This window comes from Tachypleus tridentatus, chromosome 3 (assembly GCF_004210375.1).
Source record: "Tachypleus tridentatus isolate NWPU-2018 chromosome 3, ASM421037v1, whole genome shotgun sequence".
Classification (NCBI taxonomy): Eukaryota; Metazoa; Arthropoda; class Merostomata; order Xiphosura; family Limulidae; genus Tachypleus; species Tachypleus tridentatus.
In genome coordinates, this window is record NC_134827.1 from 95,311,142 (window position 1) to 95,336,066 (window position 24,925).

The window sequence follows — 24,925 nt, forward strand, 5'->3', positions numbered from 1 at the left end:
AAGGAAGGCAGCTCATCATCACCACCCACCGCCAACTCTCTTACCAACGAATAATAGGATTGACCATCACATTATAACGTCTCCATGGCTAAAAGGGCGAGCATGTTTGGAGTGACGGGAATTCGAACCCATGACCCTCGGATTAAGAGTCGAGTGCCTTAACCACTTAGCTATTTCGGGCAGAATATAACTACCAATTTTAAAACTCATGTTGAAAACTGGTAATTAAATTAATACTTTACTGTTAAAAAGACATTAATTATTACAATATTAAATGTATTGGAAGTGTTAAAAGAAGTTAAACCAAAATAGTTTCATTTTCGTGTTCCTATTAGGCTTAGAGTGAAAATAACTCTATCTATTATATTTCGTTTTTAATTTTTCTTTATAACTTGTGATAAGTGAAATATTGAAATATTTAAAGCTAATACAAAACAATAAATTTTTCTCTGTAAGTAATAATAATATATTTGTTCTTTTTTTTAATAACATACTATTATGGTACGTGAATGTAACGTTAGTGTCAAAACTATAGAAGAGTTCCAAACTACATGCACTATCAATAGATCCGCAAAACTATACTATGGCTCTAAGTAGATTGTTTAAAATTATTAATAGATCTGCAAAACTAGAGAGAAGCTCCAAATTGGATGTGTAGCATAATGAATAGGTCCTCAAGCCTATGCAGCAGCTCCAAATAGGATATATAACATTATCAAAAGGTCCTCAAAACTATGCAGCAGTTACAAACGGGATATGTAACGTTATAGATTATTCCTTAGAATAAAATAAAAATATTTTATTATGCATTTATGATTTGGCATACACTGCCTTTCCCACGCAAATTAGGGTTAACTTTGTTTCCGAATCTTTACGTGAACCCACTGAATTACAACAGGCCTTCTGCGCATACACCTCACAATAAACTGACAGACTTTAGGTAAACAGTTTAACAAAGCTCGGTTTGGTTTGAATGAGGGCTATCTGCGCTAGCGATCCCTAATTTAACAGTGTAAGACTACAGGAAAGGCAGCTAGTCATCACCACCCGCCGCCAAATTTTGGGCTACTCTTTTTACCAACGAATAGTGGGATTGACCGACACTTTATAACACCCCCACGGCTGAAAGGGCGAGCATGTTTAGTGTGACGGGAACAAAGCCCGGCATTATTACGACCAAATGGAGGTATTTCAATATCACTCCACTAGCTCACGCACGGCTCCAAAGTGCAGCAAGCACTTTTGCGGCAACAGGTCATGAACCGTGAATCTTCAAATTTACAGTCCAAGCATGTTAATCATTAGGCCATGTCTAGCCAATGGAAGTAAGAAAGGACAAAAAAAACAAAACGTGAAATACACTGTAGTTATTATTGTGTTATAACACAAGTCTGTTATACATAGAAAAACTGATAAATTTTGATATATTTTAATCAGACCGGTAAACGTCAATTCCCAGTTGTCCCTCTCAAGAAGAAATAGATACAGGATTAAAAACACACCGTATTTGAGAAATAGAATAACAGTAAGAGATGAAGGAAGATTCTTATGAAAACCAATCTGTTGCTTCAGCTGTTGTAAAGAGCTGACAACAGTAAATATTCGTGGTTGTGTCTTTAAGAATCGTGAATGTTTTGTTCGTTTACTAGTTAACTGGTGTCTCAGTTCAAAGTGCAGGAATTTCCAATCTAACGTATACGTCTGAGGCGGATATTCTGTGGTGTCGTATTTCCGTCTTCGTAATTATGCATATCAATGGTCACTTTTTGTTGTTGTTCTTAGAAATGGTAGCTTGTCATGCGCAATAGAGTACACAAGAAAAAAAATGTCGTGATTAGAAAAACGGACGAGTAAAGGCACGTGACAAAGTTTTTAAAGGGAGCTTCAGTGTCAGTTGCTGACTACTTGATTTCTTTTTGTTTTTTGAATTTTCGCGCTACGCTACTCTGGGGCTGTTTGCGTTAGCCAACCCAAATTTAGCAATGTAAGACTACGAACGTTATTTACGTCACTTAAACTAAACAATGTCTTTCATTTTAAAACATTGCACTGCACTTCAAACATAAACATTTACATAATAGCAAATTATACACCCAGAAAATTGTCATTCATAGAATTCATATGTTGTACGACTTTAATAAAGTCTTATGACCGTAAACTTAATAAACTCTCACTGAAAACAACCTAAAGTTGTCATCTTTTGTCAGTTTTGGAATTTCGCGCAAAGCTACACGAGGGCTATCTGCGCTAGCCGTCCCTAATTTAGGGATATGACACTAGAGAGAAGGCAGCTAATCATCACCACCCAATGCCAACTCTTGAGCTATTCTTTTATCAAAATAGTGGAATTGACTGTCATATTATAATGCCTCCACGGCTGAAAAGTCCAGCATATTAGGTGTGACGGGGACTCGAACCAGCGACCTTCAGATTACGACTCCATTATCTTAACCATCTGGCCAGAATTTGATTTATCAATATTATTTTACAGTTCGAGTGAAAACTAGTAAGCTTGTCTACGACAAATACCACATCTGTTCAGTCATTAACCTTAAAATTCACTATAGAATTTACTGCTTTTTAAAGATTTTTTTGTAAGTCGTTTATATACAAAACCAATTGTGGGTGACATATGCATTAACTCTGTGACTTTGTGTCTTCCGTGGTCATATGTGTTCTTTTTAATTCTGTGATTTTGATTTATTATTGGGCCCCATGTGTGATTTAAATACAAAATTACTCTTTTCACGCAATGTCAGTTCTGCTCGGCTTGGAGAGGTGGGTTAAAGTGTTTGACTCGTAATTTGAGTGTAGCGAGTTCGAATCCCGGTGGCACCAAACTTGCTTGCCCTTTCGGCCGTGGGAGCGTTATAATGTGACAGTCAATCGCACTATTCGTTGGTAAAAGAGTAGCCCAAGAGTTGGCGGTGGATGGTGATGACTAGCTGCTTTCCCTCTAGTCTTATACTACTAAATTAGGGACGGCTAGCGCAGATAGCCCGCGAGTAGCTTTGCGCGAAATTCAAAAATAGAACAATTTAAGTCAGTTCTTAAATGTGAGTGTTATAAAAGGCAACAATAACACTTCTCTCATACAACATGTGAGCCTTTCCCTTTCCCCAGGTTACGGCATGGTTGGTACAGAAACAAGTCTGTAATTTAAGAGTTTACATTTTACGCAGGATAAAATAATAAAGCGCAGATAGCCCTCGCGTAGCTTTGCACGAAATTCAAAACAAACAAACAAACAAACAATCAAATAATGAAGTCCTAAGTTTATTATTCCATCAATGGCATTTCATTTTCTCACAAGATGTACGCAATACTTTAGAGAGGGATTAGTTGTCCCATACGAAGACCGTTATCACAGGCCTTAAATAACAGTTTGAAAAGGAAATTTCTAAGATTTCGAAAACTAGATTCATTTAGAAGCATTCGATTGAAAGTTTCTTCAAAGCAAGTGATTTAGAAACAGGTATTGTGTCTTCTTTAACTGAGAGCAAGAAATGTGAAACACCCAAGCTGTCTTTTGACAAATAAGTCATTAAACCTTTAATAAGCCATTTTATATGCTACATAAGAAAGCCACGTTCATTATTGTCAGAGTATCCACACTTCTCTAAATAAATTTGTTTACGGGAAAATGCTTGGTAATTAGGATATACAAATAGCTCCACTTCACAATACCGAATTGCTATTGGTCCAAAAGATGATGTATTTCTTTGTTGCTAAACACAATAAAAGTGGTTTACGTGAACACTGTCCACAGCGGATATCGAAACCAGATTTTTAGCGTTATAAGCACTCAGACTGACTCCTGATAGCTGGAGACACTCCTTCCACCCATACAAAAAAAAACAACAACATGCTAGAGTCCCCAATCTCACAGTAACAAAAAATACCAATATATTAAGTTATTTATAATTGTTATATTTTTCGAGCACTCCATTTCCAAAGTTTCATTCGACGTTAAGTACATTCAAACGATTCTTCTCATTTTTTGCACACGTAATACCGGACACAGAAATACGAAACCACCGGAATATCCGTGTCAATAATCGAGACTGGCTTTAGAATCAAGGGAAATTCCAGATTTTGAAGTGGAAAACTGATTATAAATAAATCACCAATAAATATACAAAGAACCACACCAAAGGGGAAACTTGAAACATGCTTCACAGATAAAATAATGCATTCTTATTTCTTTCTTAATAAAAGTGTCTTTGTGAGGGAGACATTATCCAGGCTTGTTTAAAAGAACATTCTAAAGTAGCATAATTACTACTACAAACGAATAACAATTTCCTCGTTTTATCACTTTATAATATAATTACTGTCACACAAAAAGTATAATGTTTTATCACTTCATAATATAATTACTGCTACACAAAAGTTATAATTATAATGTGTTATCATTCATAATATAATAGTACCCACTGGTACAGCGTAAGTCTACGGATTTTACAACGCCAAAATCAGCGCTTCGATTCAACTCGATAGATCCAACAGATAGTCCATTGTGACTTTGCTATCAGAAAACACACAATACACAATACATAATTATCTCGTTCTATCACTTCATTTTTTTTTTAATTTCGCGCAAAGCTACACGAGGGCTATCTGCGCTAGCCGTCTCTAATTTAGCAGTGTAAGGGAAGGCAGCTAGTCATCATTGCCCACTGCCAAAACTAGGGCTACCCTTCAGCAACGAATAGTGTAATTGTTCGTAGCTTCATGACGGCCTCACGGCTGAAAGGGCGAGCATGTTTAGTGTGACGGGGATTCGAACAGGTGACCCTCGGATTACGAGTCGAGTACCTTAACCACCTGGACATGCCGGGGCCCGTAAGGAAGAATCCGGTACAGACCCCCTTTTTTTTTTCTAGATATTAAACACTGATCAAAGTAGTAATCAAACGAAAAACAACGTAATGTAACTTTACAAATAATGTTTCACTCAAAACAGATTAAAAACAAAATTTAAAACTTTTTTTTAAACAAAACGTAGCCCAGATTGTTCTATTTCACAACACATTAGTAACGTTTCAAAGCTATAAATGTGTCATCGAAACAAGCCCAGAATTTACGACGGTCAACACAGAGAAAACAAAATGAAATAGAATTTGTCATGCTTCTCATTGTGAAGTCTAAAAATACACGCAGTGTTTATAAGTATTACGTTATCTTGCAGAAACAAAACAAACTAATGCATATGCAAGCGAAGCAAAATATTCACCAAAATAACTAGGCCCGGCATGGCCAAGCGTGTTAAGGCGTTCGACTCGTAATCCGAGGGTCACGGGTTAGAATCCTGGTCGTACCAAACATGCTCGCCCTTTCAGCCGTGAGGGCATTATAATGTGACGGTCAATCCCACTATTCGTTGGTAAAAGAGTAGCCCAAGAGTTGGCGGTGGGTGGTGATGACTAGCTGCCTTCCCTCTTGTCTTACACTGCTAAATTAGGGACGGCTAGCGCAGATAACCCTCGTGTAGCTTTGCGCGAAATTCAAAACAAACAAACCAAAATAACTTGAGATTACGTCATTATGTTTAAGATTTTTTAAAAGAATTATCTGTCTAACCTAAAAATCCTGCCAATAAGATATTCAAAGCAATATGCGTAATACACGAGAAACGCCCCCGAGAGAAAACATGTCACTAATGTGATTACAAACAAACAGACAATTTTAAACATTATGGAGTACAAATGGCGTCCATAAGTGAACACAAAAAAGTAACAGAATATAACATGGTAGCATCCAGTGGATGGCTGTAACATGATCCAACTAGAAACAGTCGAACTATCATCCAGTGGATGACTGTAACACGATGCAACTAGAAACAGTCGAACTATAATACAGTGGATGACTGTAACATGATGGAACTAGAAACAGTCGAACTATAATCCAGTGGATGACTGTAACATGATGGAACTAGAAACAGTCGAACTATAATCCAGTGGATGACTGTAACATGATGGAACTAGAAACAGTCGAACTACCAACTAGTGGATGACTGTGACATGATGGAGCTAGAAACAGTCGAATTACCATCCAGTGGATTACTGTAACATGATGGAACTAGAAACAGTCGAACTACCATCCAGTGTAGGACTGTAACATGATGGAACTAGAAACAGTCGAACTATCATCCAGTGGATGACTGTAACATGATGGAACTAGAAACAGTCGAACTATAATCCAGTGGATGACTGTAACATGATGGAACTAGAAACAGTCGAACTACCAACCAGTGGATGACTGTAACATGATGGAACTAGAAACGGTCGAACTGTAATCCAGTGAATTACTGTAACATGATGGAACTAGAAACAGTCGAACTACCATCCAGTGGATTACTGTAACATGATGGAACTAGAAACAGTTGAACTATAATCCAGTGAATTACTGCAACATGATGGAACTAGAAACAGTCGAACTACCAACCAGTGGATTACTGTAACATGATGGAACTAGAAACAGTCGAACTATAATCCAGTGGATGACTGTAACATGATGGAACTAGAAACAGTCGAACTACCAACCAGTGGATGGCTGTAACATGGTGGAACTAGAAACAGTCGAACTATAATCCAGTGGATGACTGTAACATGATGGAACTAGAAACAGTCGAACTACCAACCAGTGGATGACTGTAACGTGATGGATCTAGAAACAGTCGAACTATAATCCAGTGGATGACTGTAACATGATGGAACTAGAAACAGTCGAACTACCAACCAGTGGATGACTGTAACATGATGGAACTAGAAACAGTCGAACTATAATCCAGTGGATGACTGTAACATGATGGAACTAGAAACAGTCGAACTACCAACCAGTGAATTACTGTGACATGATGGAACTAAAAACAGTCGAACTACCAACCAGTGGATTACTGTAACATGATGGAACTAGAAACAGTCGAACTATAATCCAGTGGATGACTGTAACATGATGGAACTAGAAACAGTCGAACTACCAACCAGTGGATGACTGTAACATGATGGAACTAGAAACAGTTGAACTATAATCCAGTGAATTACTGTGACATGATGGAACTAGAAACAGTCGAACTACCAACCAGTGGATTACTGTAACATGATGGAACTAGAAACAGTCGAACTATAATCCAGTGGATGACTGTAACATGATGGAACTAGAAACAGTCGAACTATAATCCAGTGGATGACTGTAACATGATGGAACTAGAAACAGTCGAACTATAATCCAGTGGATGACTGTAACATGATGGAACTAGAAACAGTCGAACTATAATCCAGTGGATGACTGTAACATGATGGAACTAGAAACAGTCGAACTACCAACCAGTGGATGACTGTAACATGATGGAACTAGAAACAGTCGAACTACCATCCAGTGGATGACTGTAACATGATGGAACTAGAAACAGTCGAACTACCATCCAGTGAATTATTGTAACATGATGGAACTAGAAACAGTCGAACTACCATCCAGTGTAGGACTGTAATATGATGGATCTAAATATAGTCACACTATTATCAAGTGAAGGACCGTAATATGATGGAACTAGAAAGTCATATATTACCACTGTGCATGGCCAGCAAAAGATAGAATCAGTTCTAACTATCTTTGATCTTAGGAAATACCAGAATCCTGTTTTTTGTTTTGAACAAAGTTCCCTCCTGGAAGTCATCCCACATACACGTGCACGTATTAATGATAGCGGTTTACGTTTTTCAAAAGAAACTTTTAATATAAAAAGTTCAAATTAATTAACATCACTAACGAACCTCAAGGGTAAAATGAAATGATTTCACTTTGAATTTGGCGTTACTCAGAAGTTATTAGGACGGTCTGTATAACAAGGTTACTCATATTGTCACCACATAAAGACATGACGTTGGCACCCTCATCCCTTCCTGCGATTGACGTAATATTATTGGATTAGTTTGCGATTTCAGAGAATTAATTTTCACAGACTAAGACTGAAAGACACTAGAAGATGTTTCTGGTAATCTTCCGGTGTTGCAAACTGAAAATAAATGAAAACCAGGAAGATAACGCCAAAAACGTGAGTCTGCGCTAACTGATCTGCACTTCCGTATTGCTTTGTTGACCGCAAAGGAATGAAAAACAACCATAATATTTGGCATGTTTCCAATTTTAAAACACATTCACCTTTGAAGGGAATCTTTTATCACATATAATTATTGCTCTTTTAACGCGTCTTTCAGAAACGATTATATAATTAGCCTTTAAAAAAACCCAATAAGAAACTGGCAGAAGTTCAGAAAAGCATTAACACACAAATACACAACCGTAGTTATAAATCAAACGTGTTGGCAAGCTTACAGAGTTGTCAAGATTTTAAAACTCAAACAACAGTCGCCATTAGCTGTGCATCCCTCGTACGAGGGAATTTTAAAAGCCCATCATGTTACGTTTATTGTAGCTTGGTGTAATCGTTCAATTGATTTTTGTGATTGAACTTAAAACAGAACGCAAGTAGGGTTATTTTACTGAGTTTTTTTTAAGTTTTAAAATTACAACCTGGTTTAACAACCTTGCAAAACTGGGCATAACTTTCAACTTCGACCATTACTATTGTTATATTCCTTCGACATAAAACAAAAACACATTCTCGAAACTTGTGACCATATTAGTCATAAAAGGACTGTTAGATTTTTTAAAGTCACTCAACAAGTGGTCGTCACACTGAGACGATTTGATCACCTTATTTGTAACCTGAAATTGCATGTGATTTGATCATCTCATTTGTAACTTAAGATTAGATGTAGTTTGATAATTTCTTTTGTAATCTTAGATTAGCTGTGATATAATCATTTCCTTTATATCTTAAGATTACATGTGATTTGATCATTCCCTTTGTAACCTAAAATTACACGTGATTTGATCATTTCCTTTGTTACCTAAGATTACACGTGATTTGATCATTTCTTCTGTAACCTAAGATTACACGTGATTTGATCATTTCCTTTGTTACCTAAGTTTACACGTGTTTTGATCATTTCCTTTGTTACCTAAGTTTACACGTGTTTTGATCATTTCCTTTGTTACCTAAGTTTACAGGTGTTTGATCATTTCCTTTGTTACCTAAGATTACACGTGATTTGATCATTTTCTTTGTTACCTAAGATTACACGTGATTTGGTCATTTCTTTTGTAACCTAAGATTACACGTGATTTGATCATTTCTTTTGTAACCTAAGATTAAACATGATTTGATCATTTCTTTTGTAAACTAAGATTACACGTGATTTGATAATTTCCTTCGTAACCTAAGATTACACGTGATTATATCCTTTTCTTTGTTACCTAAGAATACACGTGATTTGATCATTTCCTTTGTTACCTAAGTTTACACGTGTTTTGATCATTTCCTTTGTAACCTAAGATTACACGTGATTTGATCATTTCCTTTGTAATTTAAGATTACACGTGATTTGATCATTTCTTCTGTAACCTAAGAATGCACGTGATTTGATCATTTCTTTTGTAACCTAAGATTACATGTGATTTCATCATTTCCTTTGTAACCTAAGAATACATGTGATTTGGTCATTTCCTTTGTAACCTAAAAATACATGCGTATTGATCATTTCCTTCGTAACCTAAGATTACTTGTGATATCATAATCTCAGTAACGTATAATGGAATGGGATACGATCTTCTGAAAAACTTCAGAACCAGTGGCACGTGACAGCCTCTTTAGTAAATTTAGATTTGTTGAGATGTGATCGTTTTCTCAGTAGTGTTAGAATAAACATAATTTAATCGTCTTTTTACTATCTGTGGACTACATTTTCTACTACTATTAGATATTAGAGTTTATTTGAAAACTTAAGACTAACTTTCCTATCAAAGTTTCTTTGCTAAATGTATTACAATTTCTTTGCTAACTTTAGACTAAATGTATTACAGTTTCTTTGCTAACTTTAGACTAACTGTGATATTACAGTCTCCTGAGTGATTTTAGAGTAAATTTCATATTGCACTCTTCTTGAGAGCTTTAGACTAAATGTTCTATTGTAGTCAGCTCGCCTTAGTAGTCTTAGAACAATGGGATATTATTGTCACCTTAGTAACTTTTGGAGTAAATGTGATATAGTTTCCTTCTTAATTGTTCCCAGCGGCTTATTGGCAAGTCTGAAGGTTTATATCACTAAATTCCGGGTTTTGATATCCGTCGTGGGTACAGCCCGGATAGCCCATTGTGTAGCTTTGTGCTTGATAAACCGAAAAAATCCTTAGCCTACTGTTTGGAGTAACCAATGGGTTGGCGTGCCCGGCCTTTGAATACAGAAGGTTAAAAGTTTGCGTCCCGTTACCACCGAAGTGCCAGCAGCCTTTTTGTGTTTCGTGGATGCGGTCAAATTAGTATTCGATAAAACAATAGTAACCCACAGTCGGCGGTGGGTGCTGTTGATTAATTGCCTTGCCTCCAGTATATCAGCTCAAAAGGAATGGCTAAGTGTTAAAATTCGAAAGGAAATTTCCCATTAAATAGTGATATATTCATCTTCTTGTTATCTTTAGACTAAACGATAGATAAAATCCATTGTAAACGATACACACTGCATCGAGTTGTTACGTTGATATACCGAATTAAGGGAAGTCTAAAGGAGCCACTAACACCACCTAGTGGTACAAGCGAACAAAACACATCTCTTTCACTACCATTGTCACTACTTCTTTTCACTCCTAATTATTCACCTTTTGTTATGGAAGATATTAATTCTTTTTCAGATTAGAGGTGACGAATCTCGATTTGTTCCTGTATTCATTTTTCTATATCCACAACCTACCAATATGTAAATATACGTTCACTACAGAAAAAGCCCCCCAGTGGCTCAGCTTTATGCCTGCGGACTTACAATGCTAAAAACCGGGTTTCGATACCCGTGGTGGGCAGAGCACAGATAGCCCATTGTGTAGCTTTGTGCTTAATTCAAAACAACAACAGCAAAACTACAGAAAAAATGTATTTTTTAAATAAACTAATACGAAATAATTGGTACAATAATACTGTTAGTACGTCGTGAATCTAGTCTTCGTAAAAAATAAATAAATTGTACACAAGATAATATTTAGCAGGTGTGAACTCTAGGACCGCAAAACTGCGTCCCACTCCAAGGCGAAGAACTTGAACTTCTAGACTTCCTGATGCTGGTCGTTTAGGAAACTTTCAGACGGAAACAATCAAGAAAGAACGCACGTGCTCGATAGAATTTATAATCGGCATTTGATTGGCTGGCTACGAGAGAGTGTTTACGTTCCGACCTTCAAGCCAGCTTGAATAAAAACACGACCTCGTCGGGTCATTGGTGTAAACAGGTAAGATTACTTTGTTCTAGAGTTGTGATGTATCGGTCACTAGGTACTGTGACTTAGCATACCACCAAATGTGATCATCGACCTGTCCGTGGCTGCCATTTTTATTTTAGACAGTAACACTGCAAGTGATGGCAACTTTTCGCCTATTTTGAACCCTCTCCCATCGTCCAGTTAAACCACGACTGATTTCCAATATCCTCAGGTTAGTGGTATGCCTGTTTGTATCTGTGATGTTTATCAAGCTATACTTATATTTATACATCAGGGGAGGTGGCTATGTTTATTTGAGTGAGATTTTTAGAAACTAAACAGAAGAAATATATGTTTAAAAATAAATGTTGAGAAGTTTTAAATTGTAGTATTTAACAAATGACAACGTGAGAGAAAGTAAACGTCATATCTTCAACACTAATTTGTAGATAATTAAAACACACTCTGATTTCTCACGAACGCTACTGTAGCTTGTCTCTAAATGATTTTTTTGGTTTGTTTTGAATTTCGCACAAAGGTACACGAGGGCTATCTGCGTTAGCCGTCCCTAATTTAGCAATGTAAGACCAGAGGGAAGGCAATTAGCCATCACCATCCACCGCCAATTCTTGGGATACTTTTTTACCAACGCATAGTGGGATTGACCGTCACATTATAACGTCCCCACGGCTGAAAGGGCGAGCAAGCTTGGTGCGACAGGGATTCGAACCCGCGACTTTCGGATTACGAGTCGAACGTCTTAACACGCTTGGCCATGCCGGGCCCTGAAGATCTTTATTTTATAGAATTCGTAAATGTAATTAAATGGGAACTGGTGAAGTTTTGTTTATATTAGGATTATCTCGTGTGTGTAAAATAAAAGAAAGGTAAACAAAATGGCTGAAACTCTTTAACGCTGCCATTCATACTCTCGTTACGTCAGTAATAGGTGCGCATGCCATGAATCACGAGAAGAATTGTGCATTGTGTACAGTAGAACACAGTATGATATATGAACTTCAAACCGAGAAATAAAAATGTATGTGTTTTAATATAGCGAAGCCACAGCGGATTATCTGCTGAGTCCACCGAGGGGAATCGAACTCCTGATTTTAATGTTGTAAATCCGTAGACTTACCGCTGTACCAGCGGGGAACAGAAATAAAAATATTTGTTAATTCTGGCTTTATTTACTCTTGAAACTGGACACTTTCGAAGACCCTGAAGAAGTGCATAGAGTTTTAAATAAATATTCCACTTTGCAATGCAGTAACAATAATCTTTTGCAACACTAACCCAGCTTATTTGATGAATTTTTATCTGCTGAAGGTCACGCGCCATGTGAATCTCCGCCCTTTGCAAGCAGAGTCTCTGTTTTCTTTCTTGGGAGGAAGTCGGATATATCACATGCCGCGTAATGAGGAAAAACATAAGCCAACAGCACGATAGCATTGACTGTCTTTATAATTAAAACTGGAATTTAGTGTGATACAAGACGGAATATTGTTTGGTGATCTCTGTAACGCACGAAATGCAACAGTTGTTGTTGGTATATGTATATCTCAAGAATATCTGGAAACACGTGTCTTTTATCTCGTGACTAACGGATGCGACAAGCATCCACACCTGCAAGGAAACCTGTTCAAAGGATTGACTTCGCACGTATCAGAACCTTACTTTTAGCATCATAAGGTGCTATATTTAGTGCTGAATCACTGGGAGGGGTCGTCACTCGTTTGTTTGTTTTTTGAATTTCGCGCAAAGCTACACAAGGGCTATAAAGGTAAAAGAGAGTAGTCCAAGAGTTGGTAATGGGTAATGATTACTAGCTGCCTTCCCTCTAGTCTTTCACTGCTAAATTAGGGACGGCGAGCGCAGATAGCCCTCGTGTAGCTTTGCGCGAAATTCAAAACAAACAAATAATAATTTTGATCTAAGTAAACATTTGTTTCTTTTCGATTTGTAAAGAAATCCTTACACGACAGAAAGAAAAAAAGTATATTCTTTTCGAAATTTGCGAAGTTGAATTAAGGGAAGTCCGTTATTAAAACGAAAACAACTTCTGTAGTTTCAATTTGCAAGTCTGTGTTGCGTAATGCTCTCATTTTACATTTTGTTTTTGTCAGCTCCGGCGTGGGCAGGTGGTTAGTGCGCTCCATTTGAAATCTGAGCGTTGCGGATTCGAACCTTTGTGACGCCCAACATTCTCGCCGTTCCAGCCGCCAATTTTAAAACAAATAAACAACTTTTTTTGGTTAGCACTGAAGGTATACGAAATAATGTTGTTTTTTTTTCTCAAAAATGCCTAGCCCGGCATGGCCAGGTAGTTAAGACACTCGACTCGTAATCCGAAGGTCGCGGTTTCGAACCCCCGTCCCACCAAACATGCTCGCCCTTTCAGCTGTGAGGGCATTATAATATTATAGTCAATCCCACTATTCCTTGGTAAAATTTGTGTGTGTGTTTTCTTTTAGCAAAGCCACAAAGGCTATCTGCTCAGCCCACCGAGGGGAATCGAACCCCTGATTTTAGCGTTGTAAATCCGGAGACATACCGCTGTACTAGCGGGGGGCACCTTGGTAAAAGAGTAGCCCAAGAGTTTGCGGTGGGTGGTGATGACTACCTTCCCTCTAGTCTTACATTGCCAAATTATGGACGCCTTGAGCAGTTAGCCATTGTTTAGCTTTGCGCGAAATTCCAAAAAACAAACAAAAATACCTGAAATAAAAGTTTTTCGATAGGAAAAATGATGTATGAATTTTATTCATTTATAAAAGTGTCTCTTAGTATAATAAAATACCTCTTAAACGTAATATTGCGAGCAGGCCTCACGGAAAGATTTTCAGGGATTCGTCAGAATCATCGAGTCATCGCCACCTACCAATTAACAAATGAAATCTTTGTCTCTTGGTGACATTTTCTGATTTCCTGTGGGGCTCGTGAATGTCGTGGTTCATGTTTATTACTGAATGGTTCAAGTTGTGTTTTATCTTGAGCTAGAAAGTGATAGTACGTGAAGAAATCGTAGTTCCATTCTACTTAACGCCTGGTGTCATTCAATGAAGTAAAGATATTATAAAGATATCAAAGTTCCTTAACCTTTTTTCGAAAATGTGTTTTTATGGACGACAGCACTTGACATTTCAAGCAACCGCCATAAAACTGTATAAACTTTAAACGTGGCGTCTATCTCTAATGAAACAAGTTAAGAAAATTAAACAGAGACCATAGTCAAACTGTTGCTTCTTTTGACCGTCATAACAAGATAATGACTTCGAAAAACCCTTGTTTCCTGCTCTACGAAGAAAAACTTATATAGCTGTTTTTTTTTATTCAGAAATGCAGGATGATAATTGCTATCATTTGAGGTATTACTGAAACTCGAATAACATTTTACGTCTATAAGTAGGTCGTGAATGTTTGGTTTGTTCTGAATTTTGCGCAATGCTACACGAGGGTTATCTGTACTAGCCGTCCCTAATTTAGCAGTCTAAGGCTAAATGAAAGACAGCTAGTTACCACCACCGACCGCCAATTCTTGGGTTACTCTTTTACCAACGAATATTTATAATTCATCACAAGTTAGATATTTTTAAATGTCAGTGTTAGTAGTTTAAATTGTATTTCAAAAAAATCAGTTTTGATAAAAATATTATGACAACATTTATTGCCACGCTTAAGAAAAAACAACAACGAAGTTTACATATCAAATTGCTTCTTTCATGGTCATGTTTTCTATTACACACATACTTCAACTAATCTCTGCAGGGGTTGGTTTCTATTGGACTTTCTCCTATATTTATACGTAACACTAATTTTAAAGTGCATCTTAAGGAACGTTATTTACGTCACTTAACCAATAACTTTCATTTTAAAACAGTGCACTACACTTCAAATATTAAGACTTATATCATAGCAAATTATATACCCAGAAAATTGTCATTTATAGAATTCACATGTTTTACGACTTTAACAAAGTCTTATGTCAGTAAACTTAACAAAATTCACTGAACACAACCTAAAGATATCAACTTGAAAAACTCTCACTGGACACAACCTAAAGTTGTCACCTTGATAAACTCTCACTGAACACAACTTAAAGTTGTCACCTTGATAAACTCTCACTGCACACAACCTAAAGTTGTCACCTTGATAAACTCTCACTGGACACAACCTAAAGTTGTCACCTTGATAAACTCTCACTGGACACAACTTAAAGTTGTCACCTTGATAAACTCTCACTGGACACAAACCTAAAGTTGTTACCTTGATAAACTCTCACTGCACACAACCTAAAGTTGTTACCTTGATAAACTCTCACTGCACACAACCTAAAGTTGTCACCTTGATAAACTCTCACTGGACACAAACCTAAAGTTGTCACCTTGATAAACTCTCACTGGACACAACCTAAAGTTGTTACCTTGATAAACTCTCACTGCACACAACCTAAAGTTGTCACCTTGATAAACTCTCACTGGACACAAACCTAAAGTTGTCACCTTGATAAACTCTCACTGGACACAACTTAAAGTTGTCTTCTTTTATTTGTTTTCGAATTTCGCGCAAAGCTACACGATGACTATCTGCGCTAGCCATCCTCAATTTGGCAGTGTAATACTAGAGGGAAGACAGCTAATCGTCACCACTCACTGTCAAGTTTTGGACTAATCTTTTACCAAAATAGTGGAATTTACTGTCACTTAAGTATGTTTCGTTTGATGGAAATTCGAACCCGTGAACTCGTAATGTTGCTCTGCTCAGTGTAATTTAGATAGTACATTATAATGTTATTTAACCTAAATGTAACTGTAATTTGCGTTTTAGGATCTTTAGTTTTGTCCTAAATCAAGCTGTGTATTGGATACGTGCCGACACACAGGAGGCTTTCCGTTTGATATTTATTATTTTGAACCTCAGAAACTAAAGATACTGGTGTTTCAGACCATGCAACAATCAGAAACCATTTTTTACGAGCATTATTCTACTTGTAATGTAGTGTGTGATTTCAGTGTGCTTTAATGGTGAACACATTCACCTCTTATTTTTTCAGAATATCTACTATTTCAGTGTGCTTTACTTAGCAAGTAAAGAAGCTGATAAAGAGCCCCCCCTCCCCGAAAAAAACAAGCTTCTCATAATCGGTATTTGAAGTTTTATATATTGAATTGAGGGAAGAATATTCTTCAACACGTAAACATTTGAATAGGGAAGCAACGAAATTGGTTTGCGCCCCCTTTTTGATTCCTAACTACGTCACTGGCTTTACAGATTAGCATATTCACCTTTCCTTTCCACAAAAAACTCGGTGATTTCACTACGTCCACCTCTTTTATCTTCAAAAAGCTCGTTGTAATCAGCGCGTTCTATCTTTCATCTTTTCATCATTGAAAGTTCAGGGTCGAGTGCGTTCCAATAGCGAACTTTGAGGTCGTGGATGTGTTGTAAGAGCAACAGTCAAATCCCGTTATTCGATTGCAGTATTTCACGAGTCTCTTTTGGGCAGTGTCGATTAGTCGCTTTCCCTCTAGCCTATCACCTCGAAACTAGGAACGAATAACAAAGATAGCCTCAGAGTAGCTTTGCGCAAAATCCCACAAAACATTGTTTAAAAATCTTGCTCCGATGGTAAAAAAGAAACACTTTAAGACGCTTGTCATCACTTATGGAGTTCATTCGGAAAAAACGGGAAAAAATCTGTCGCCATGAATACCACCATTGAAAGATAGAATACAAGTAACAGTTACTTCATATGCGATATGCAATACAACTGCGAGTTTATAGCACAGACGCTAAGACTCTGAACTTTAACCAGTAGCTTATACGTGTTTTACATGTTCTATGTTTCGAGTAACGATTTTACTTTTGTCACTGTGCAAAACTTCTATACTACTATCATCACAACCAAATATATAATAGCACAAGTTAAGTTTCAAAAGGTGGGTGGAAAGCCTTTCCTATTTACCACAAAAAAACAAAACAAAAAACAACCATTCTCAGATACAGTTATTAATTAAATATTGACTGACAGTAAATCCACACGTCATTTCGTGACTGGTAATAGCTCCTTGCAAATTCGTGAATTTCTAAACGACCACGTGCTTTGCAAGAACTGAAAAAACAACAACAAAACAAAACATAATATGTTTTCTTTCTTACTCTGAAGTATGGTCTACTTGAAAGAGCCTAACTGCTAATTGGCCCAAATGTCTTATCGTTAAAAATTGCACGAGAACACGAAGAGTTTTCGCTTCATAAAGGGCCCTTGAAAGTATACGTAACGTTACAAATGCAACTATTTAGAATCCCAGTCTATCTCAGGGCTCGGTTTTAATTCATTCACTTCTGCTCTGGTTTTTATTCTTACTTCTTCGAGGAACAAGTAATTCGTTAATTATAAACAACTTAACAGATTCACATCTTTTACTCACATTAATAACAGCACAAACGTAGTTTCCAGAAAATGTTATATGTTTTCTGGCGCCATTATTTGTTATCTTTATTAGCCTACTCAGAGCGACACAGTTCTATCTTTTATTTACCAGTTCTGTTCATTCATTAAGATGCCAGGATGTAAGAATCTGCCCCAACTGAAACAACCTTGGCAGAGAAAATATACAGTGCAGTGTATTAAAATATATAAGCTAAATGAATTGAACTAAAACCGGACATTTTTTAGGATTTTAACCATATTCTCGCCAAATACTGCAGACTACTGCAAGAAAAAATTACTGTCGGATTGAAAATATGCTTCAAACGAAAATAAGGTAATAACATTTTTAACACTCGTAAGTTTTTACGGTCCCATTACAACACTTGTGTTAAAGTAGTTTTGGTTTAGAATAATGCATAACTGTATGTCAGTGGTATTTTAATTATAACACGCTTTTATTAATAACTTTCCGTGATTACAGTTTCAGTTACCATTTCTATTTAAATTTCTTTTACAGTACTAACAGCATAACACACAGTTGACCAGCTATTTCTGGTTAGGCCTACAAATACAAAACAAGGCTGGTAACAGTATTTTAGAATTAAGCCTCCAGACAAACCGCGAGATTGATTACATAATTAGGGTTAAGTCTACAGAGGCAACACATGACTGAATAATTGGTTTAAGCTAAGCCCTTAGATATAGCTATTTCTGGTTAGGCCTACAAATACAAAATAAAGCTGGTACTAGTATTTTAGAATGAAACCTCCAGACAAACCGCGTGATTGATTATATAATTAGGGTAAAGTCTACAGAGGCAACACGTGGCTGACTAAATGCTTTAAGCTAAGCCCTTAGATATAGCTATTATTAGATATAGTTAGGAATTTCTTACTTAACGTCAATGTTTCATACATTAGTTAGGAACTTCTTACTTAACGTCAATGTTTCATGCATTAGTTAGGAACTTCTTACTTAACGTCAATGTTCCATACATTAGTTAGGAACTTCTTACTTAACGTCAATGTTTCATACATTAGTTAGGAACTTCTTACTTAACGTCAATGTTCCGTACATTAGTTAGGAACTTCTTACTTAACGTCAATGTTTCATACATTAGTTAGGAACTTCTTACTTAACGTCAATGTTTCATACATTAGTTAGGAACTTCTTACTTAACGTCAATGTTTCATACATTAGTTAGGAACTTCTTACTTAACGTCAATGTTTCATACATTAGTTAGGAACTTCTTACTTAACGTCAATGTTTCATACATTAGTTAGGTACTTCTTACTTAACGTCAATGTTCCGTACATTAGTTAGGAACTTCTTACTTAACGTCAATGTTCCGTACATTAGTTAGGAACTTCTTACTTAACGTCAATGTTCCGTACATTAGTTAGGAACTTCTTACTTAACGTCAATGTTTCATACATTAGTTAGGAACTTCTTACTTAACGTCAATGTTCCATACATTAGTTAGGTACTTCTTACTTAACGTCAATGTTTCATACATTAGTTAGGAACTTCTTACTTAACGTCAACGTTTCATACATTAGTTAGGAACTTCTTACTTAACGTCAACGTTTCGTACATTAGTTAGGAACTTCTTACTTAACGTCAATGTTCCGTACATTAGTTAGGAACTTCTTACTTAACGTCAATGTTTCTTACATTAGTTAGGAACATCTTACTTAACGTCAATGTTCCGTACATTAGTTAGGAACTTCTTACTTAACGTCAATGTTCCGTACATTAGTTAGGAACTTCTTACTTAACGTCAATGTTTCATACATTAGTTAGGAACTTCTTACTTAACGTCAATGTTCCGTACATTAGTTAGGAACTTCTTACTTAACGTCAATGTTCCATACATTAGTTAGGAACTTCTTACTTAATGTCAATGTTCCGTACATTAGTTAGGAACTTCTTACTTAACGTCAATGTTTCATACATTAGTTAGGAACTTCTTACTTAACGTCAATGTTTCATACATTAGTTAGGTACTTCTTACTTAACGTCAATGTTCCGTACATTAGTTAGGAACTTCTTACTTAACGTCAATGTTCCGTACATTAGTTAGGAACTTCTTACTTAACGTCAATGTTCCGTACATTAGTTAGGAACTTCTTACTTAACGTCAATGTTTTATACATTAGTTAGGAACTTCTTACTTAACGTCAATGTTCCATACATTAGTTAGGTACTTCTTACTTAACGTCAATGTTCCATACATTAGTTAGGAACTTCTTACTTAACGTCAATGTTCCATACATTAGTTAGGAACTTCTTACTTAACGTCAATGTTCCATACATTAGTTAGGAACTTCTTACTTAACGTCAATGTTCCATACATTAGTTAGGAACTTCTTACCTATATAGAGTGACTAAACTTCTACCCTGTTGTAGTGTTCCCAACGTTAGTTAAGTGTTAAGAATAAAAGAGTTTTCAACAAGTAAATTCGAGACAAAAATTATTTTATCTCGCCGCCATAAACACGTGGCTGATAAAGTTAATCGTGTTATATATAACGCACAGAATTATGATATATTTTTACACTATTTTTTTACACTTTCAACTTACAGAAGAAGGGGCAGACGAGAATAAATAATATAAACATTGCGATACGGTAGATAGGCTTGTCAATTCGTGTGTCTCCCCTCATAATGTTTCCGAAAGTAGAGTACAGAATAGGGTTTCCCTTTCCATATGAGGCACAGAATAGCTCGGATCACCATTGCTGCTACTGACGTAACACCCTTGAAGATTGATTTGTCAGTTGACGACAGTGTAAACATCAATTAAAATATGGTGAACTTTCAAATGGCCATACACATGTGCTCTATTTAAAAACTATAGAGCTATTAAGAGTATGTATATATATATATACACACACACACTTATAAAACGATGAAAATTCTAGAAAATACACTTATTTGAGGAAGTCCAAACTTGCGAAGTCATAGTTTGGGCTCAAAAAGTGTCTGAAAAGAACCAGACGAACTCGTTAATCGAACAGTTTTTTTATATCTCAATTAGACTACAATCATTCTTTTCCTATGTTTAGGTTTCTTAAAAATAAAAATAAAAAAAATATATTTTTTTTAGCAATTCTCAAACGTGGTTACAAGATTACCGCCAATTCTGTTCGGCACCACATGCATGTGTCTGTTTCCACACGTCTTTTATTATTTGTTTTGCAATAACACCATTAGCCTGATATCAAATCTAAAGGTTTTTAAAGCCTAATAACTGAAAGACTGACCTTGAGGACACTTTCCATTCCTTTGGAATCTAAGCCTTTTATGTTTTCGTATCTAATCTCTACAATCGCAAACTTCTTTGAGTGCATACTATTTCAACGATTTTACGACATTTTAGGCATATCCAACTAGTTTCTGCTTAGGCTTAGCGATGAAGCGTCGTTATTTGATATACTTAAATCATGTCAGTAAGTGTAAGTGGTGTCGACGGTTCTTTGTTAGGTTTAAACAGGGCGGTAAAAAATATATTAAAAAATCAACAAACCACACAATGAGCAATAGAACTTCAAAGAAAGCTTGAGGCAACAGTATCCTGAAATTGTTATCGTCACGTCTGTGTCTCTCGAGTTAAGACACTTAAATTTACACTACTTTTGAAGAGCAGCAAAAACTTGTGAAGACGAAAACACTATATGACCTTATACATTAAAATCTATCTAAACTAGCACAGTAACTTAGGTCTGGATTCATTTTTACCATTCAATTTCGACAGTTTCTGAAAAAACAACAACTGTATAACACGGAGTAAAAACACAGACAACTTGGAAAACAATGCGTTCAAACCTAATAAACTGGATAAATATTAATAGGAAAATCGAGTGTAGTCAACTTGCCTCACTTTAATCAGACCGGAAATGGGGGAAAAAAATTAAAATAATAAATAAGTGTCAACTATGATACTTATACGTCTATCGTACAGATTACGTCTAACTGGGAGTTATATAGAATGAAGTCGGTTCCAAACTGGGATCGAAGTACAAAGGTCATTTCTAGCAGCACGAGAGTAACAGCATAGTTAGGTCAAGGTTTCAACGTTAAGCACACTTGGTAAGATAGAAGATCTTCCAGTTTTTGACTTTATAAACAAGTATTTTAGCAAGCAGCTCCCTCATTAGTGATTCCATTGATGAGTAGCCTTGTAAAGTAAAATGTTCTTATATTGTGCAATAAAGAAAAACATTTATTTTGTATATATATTAAAAAAACAGCACAATGATAAATCTTCAGATGTTAATAACAGTTATAATATGTGGATGAGATATCTCTTCAGTGGTCTTAAAATAACCTTTTCTATACCTTTATTTATATATAAAACAAATGCATAAACAGTTTTCCAATAGTTATGGTTCAGTTTGTTTTGAATTTCGCACAAAGTTACACGAGGGCTATCTGCACTAGCCGTTCCTAAGTTAGCAGCATAATACTAGAGAGAAGGCAGCTAGTCATCACCACCCACCGCCAACTCTTGGGCTATTCTTTTACCAACGAATAGTGGGATTAACCGTCACACTATAACGCCCCTACGGCTGAAAAGACGAGCATGTTTGGTGTGATAGGGATTCGAATCTGCGGCCTTCAGATTACGAGTCGAGCGCCTTAACCACCTGGCCATGCCGGGGCCCAATAGTTATAGATTAGGAGAACTGAATATATATTTATATAAATATTTCAATAACGTTTTATTGAAATTAGAAAATAATAATATATTTGTGTTTGAGGATATTGGTTTTCTCAGCTTCAATTGTGATTTCTCCCAGTATCACTTGATAAGACACAAAGGTTCAACTGCCAGATCAGATATTCTTAAAGTTCAAACGTAGATATTCCTAATTTAGAACTGTTAACAGGGAGAAAGTAACCAAGCAGGACTTATGGGAATGACTGTTGTAATTATTACGCTTCTACGACTTAAAAAAAATTAAAAGAGTTCAGCAGCACACTACGTCTCGAACTAATGGCTTCGAGATTTACGTCTGATTCACTAACCACCAGGCCACGCCCAATCCTTCTTAGTTTAATAACTTCCGCTATATATTACTTGTAGAGAATCTTTAGCCAGCTTTAGTTACAACTCACATCAATTTAAATATAAAACAATTATTATAAAATATAAGAGGATAATTCAGTAAAGCTCTAATGTGAATAACGATAATAAAAAAACAACAGCTTTCACTCCATAAAATAGCTAATATTGAATAGCTTAAAGGCTAGACTTAGAGTTAGTACGTAAACGGTTCTTGGTAGTGGTGAACATTTTCTTCCAAAAAGACAGTAGGACGAAACAAGGTTACGACTCAAATTATCACCAGCAGTAAAAAAGCAATTTCTACTTGGTGCAAATGCTGTTGATAATAAAGAACAAACAGTCTTTTCACACATAGCAACAGCGCAATCTAATTCTTAAAAGCCAAAAGCTAAAAAAACAAAAAGGTTTGGTTTGTTTTAAATTTCGCGCAAAACTACACGAGGTTTATCTGTGCTAGCCGTCCCTAATTTAGCAATGTAAGACTAGAGAGAAGGCAACTAGTCATCACCACCCGCCGCCAACTCTTGGGCTATTCTTTTACTAACGAGTAGCGGGATTGACCTTCACATTATACCACCCTCACGACGTTAAAAGGAAGGGGGAAGTTAAGTTAATAAATAATAATTTCAGTTTTCACTAACAAATAATATCTACAAAACAACAGGAGAGAGACAGTCAAACGAGCTGTTTAAACCACTTAATAACAATCTTCGTTCCAAACAATAGGATAACGGTTACTTACACAAACATACACTCAATGAATCTGGGTTACATACAACAAAATCCACGCAGGAACAACGAATTCTAAGACCAAATGCCACCTCAAAATAATAGTTCAATGAACACCGTGAGTGTTACCTTGGTTAACAGGTTTAAGATGTATAGTTTTCTTGTCGTTCTTGTTTTGGTGAGGCCAATGGCTCAAGAAATTGTTTCAATTACTTTATTAGTCCAAGAACATAGGTTTTAGTGCCAGGATTGCTACCCTTTCCGAATACAAATGGAAAACGTAAAGCACTAGCATTTAAAGTGATAAAACTATCGCTTTAAAGACTGTAAGCAGTCAGGGTGTTCTGCAAACACATGGAGAGCATTCAATAGGAAAATAGAAAGTTTAGATTGTATTCATTCGACCAATAGCTGTTAAAATACAGAACGAGACGTAATTAAGTAGTACACATTCAAATAGTAGTTGTTAACCATACAAACAGACAGGTCAAATTATTTAATTTGTATTCATTTAAGCTATAACTATTAACCATACAGAAAGTTAGGGTAAAGTGTTTAGGTGGTATACATTCAATCAATATGTCAGATACCCAAACTTTAGGCTTTAAAATAACTGATGTTTTAAAATTTAGTTTTTGTTCTGCCTAAGAAACAAACAACGCCACATCGCCATGCAAAAATAGTTCATAAACTTATACGTGTTTATATGTGTGTGTTTCCTTATAGCAAAGCCATATCGGGCTATCTGCTGAGCCCACCGAGGGGAATCGAACCCCTGATTTTAGCGTTGTAAATCCGTAGACTTACCGCTGTACTAGAGGGGAGCACGTGTTTATCTAATGTACAGTATTAAATTTATTTAATTTAGTAGGTATTTCGGTTATTTTTATTGTTAAAGATATTTAATATATAATAATAAATGCCTTATGTAGTAATAACTATATTACAACACATTAAGTTCGGCATGACCAGATGAATAAGGCACACGACTCGTAATCTGAGGGTCGCAGGTTTGAATTCCTGTCGCATCAAACAGGCTAGCCCTTACAGCCGTAGCCCAAGAGTTAGCAGTGGGTAGTGCCTTCTAGTCTTGCACTGCTAAATTAGGGAGGAGTAGCGCAGATAGCCCTCGTATAGCTTTGCGCGAAATTAAAAAAGAAACCAAATAACAGATTAAGGTAGATGGTTGACGAAAACAAATTATATGTTAACACGGCGACAATCAAGGGAAAATAATATTTTAATTTACATAAATTATTATTTTATTTCTAGAAACCTAGTGTTTAAATATATAACTAAAAGGAATGCAAGGTTGAAATTACTACACAATAAATAGTTATTAAAACAAGAACTTCCCTAAAATTTTTATAGTCTTCAAACA

The 24,925-nt window shown here is 36.1% G+C and overlaps 1 protein-coding gene and 1 long non-coding RNA gene across 2 annotated transcripts in view; one reads left to right on the forward strand and one right to left on the reverse strand.

The window, feature by feature from the left end:
* LOC143247507 (extracellular matrix protein 3-like) overlaps nucleotides 1-24,925 on the reverse strand; it is a 121,882-nt gene that overhangs the window by 85,504 nt on the left and 11,453 nt on the right. The gene's annotated exons all lie outside the window — the stretch shown is intronic.
* The window catches only part of LOC143247509 (uncharacterized), a 48,419-nt gene continuing 34,308 nt past the window's right edge, over nucleotides 10,815-24,925 (forward strand). Inside the window, exon 1 of the long non-coding RNA XR_013026594.1 lies at nucleotides 10,815-11,542. This is a non-coding gene — a long non-coding RNA (uncharacterized LOC143247509). The remainder of the gene's footprint in view (nucleotides 11,543-24,925) is intronic.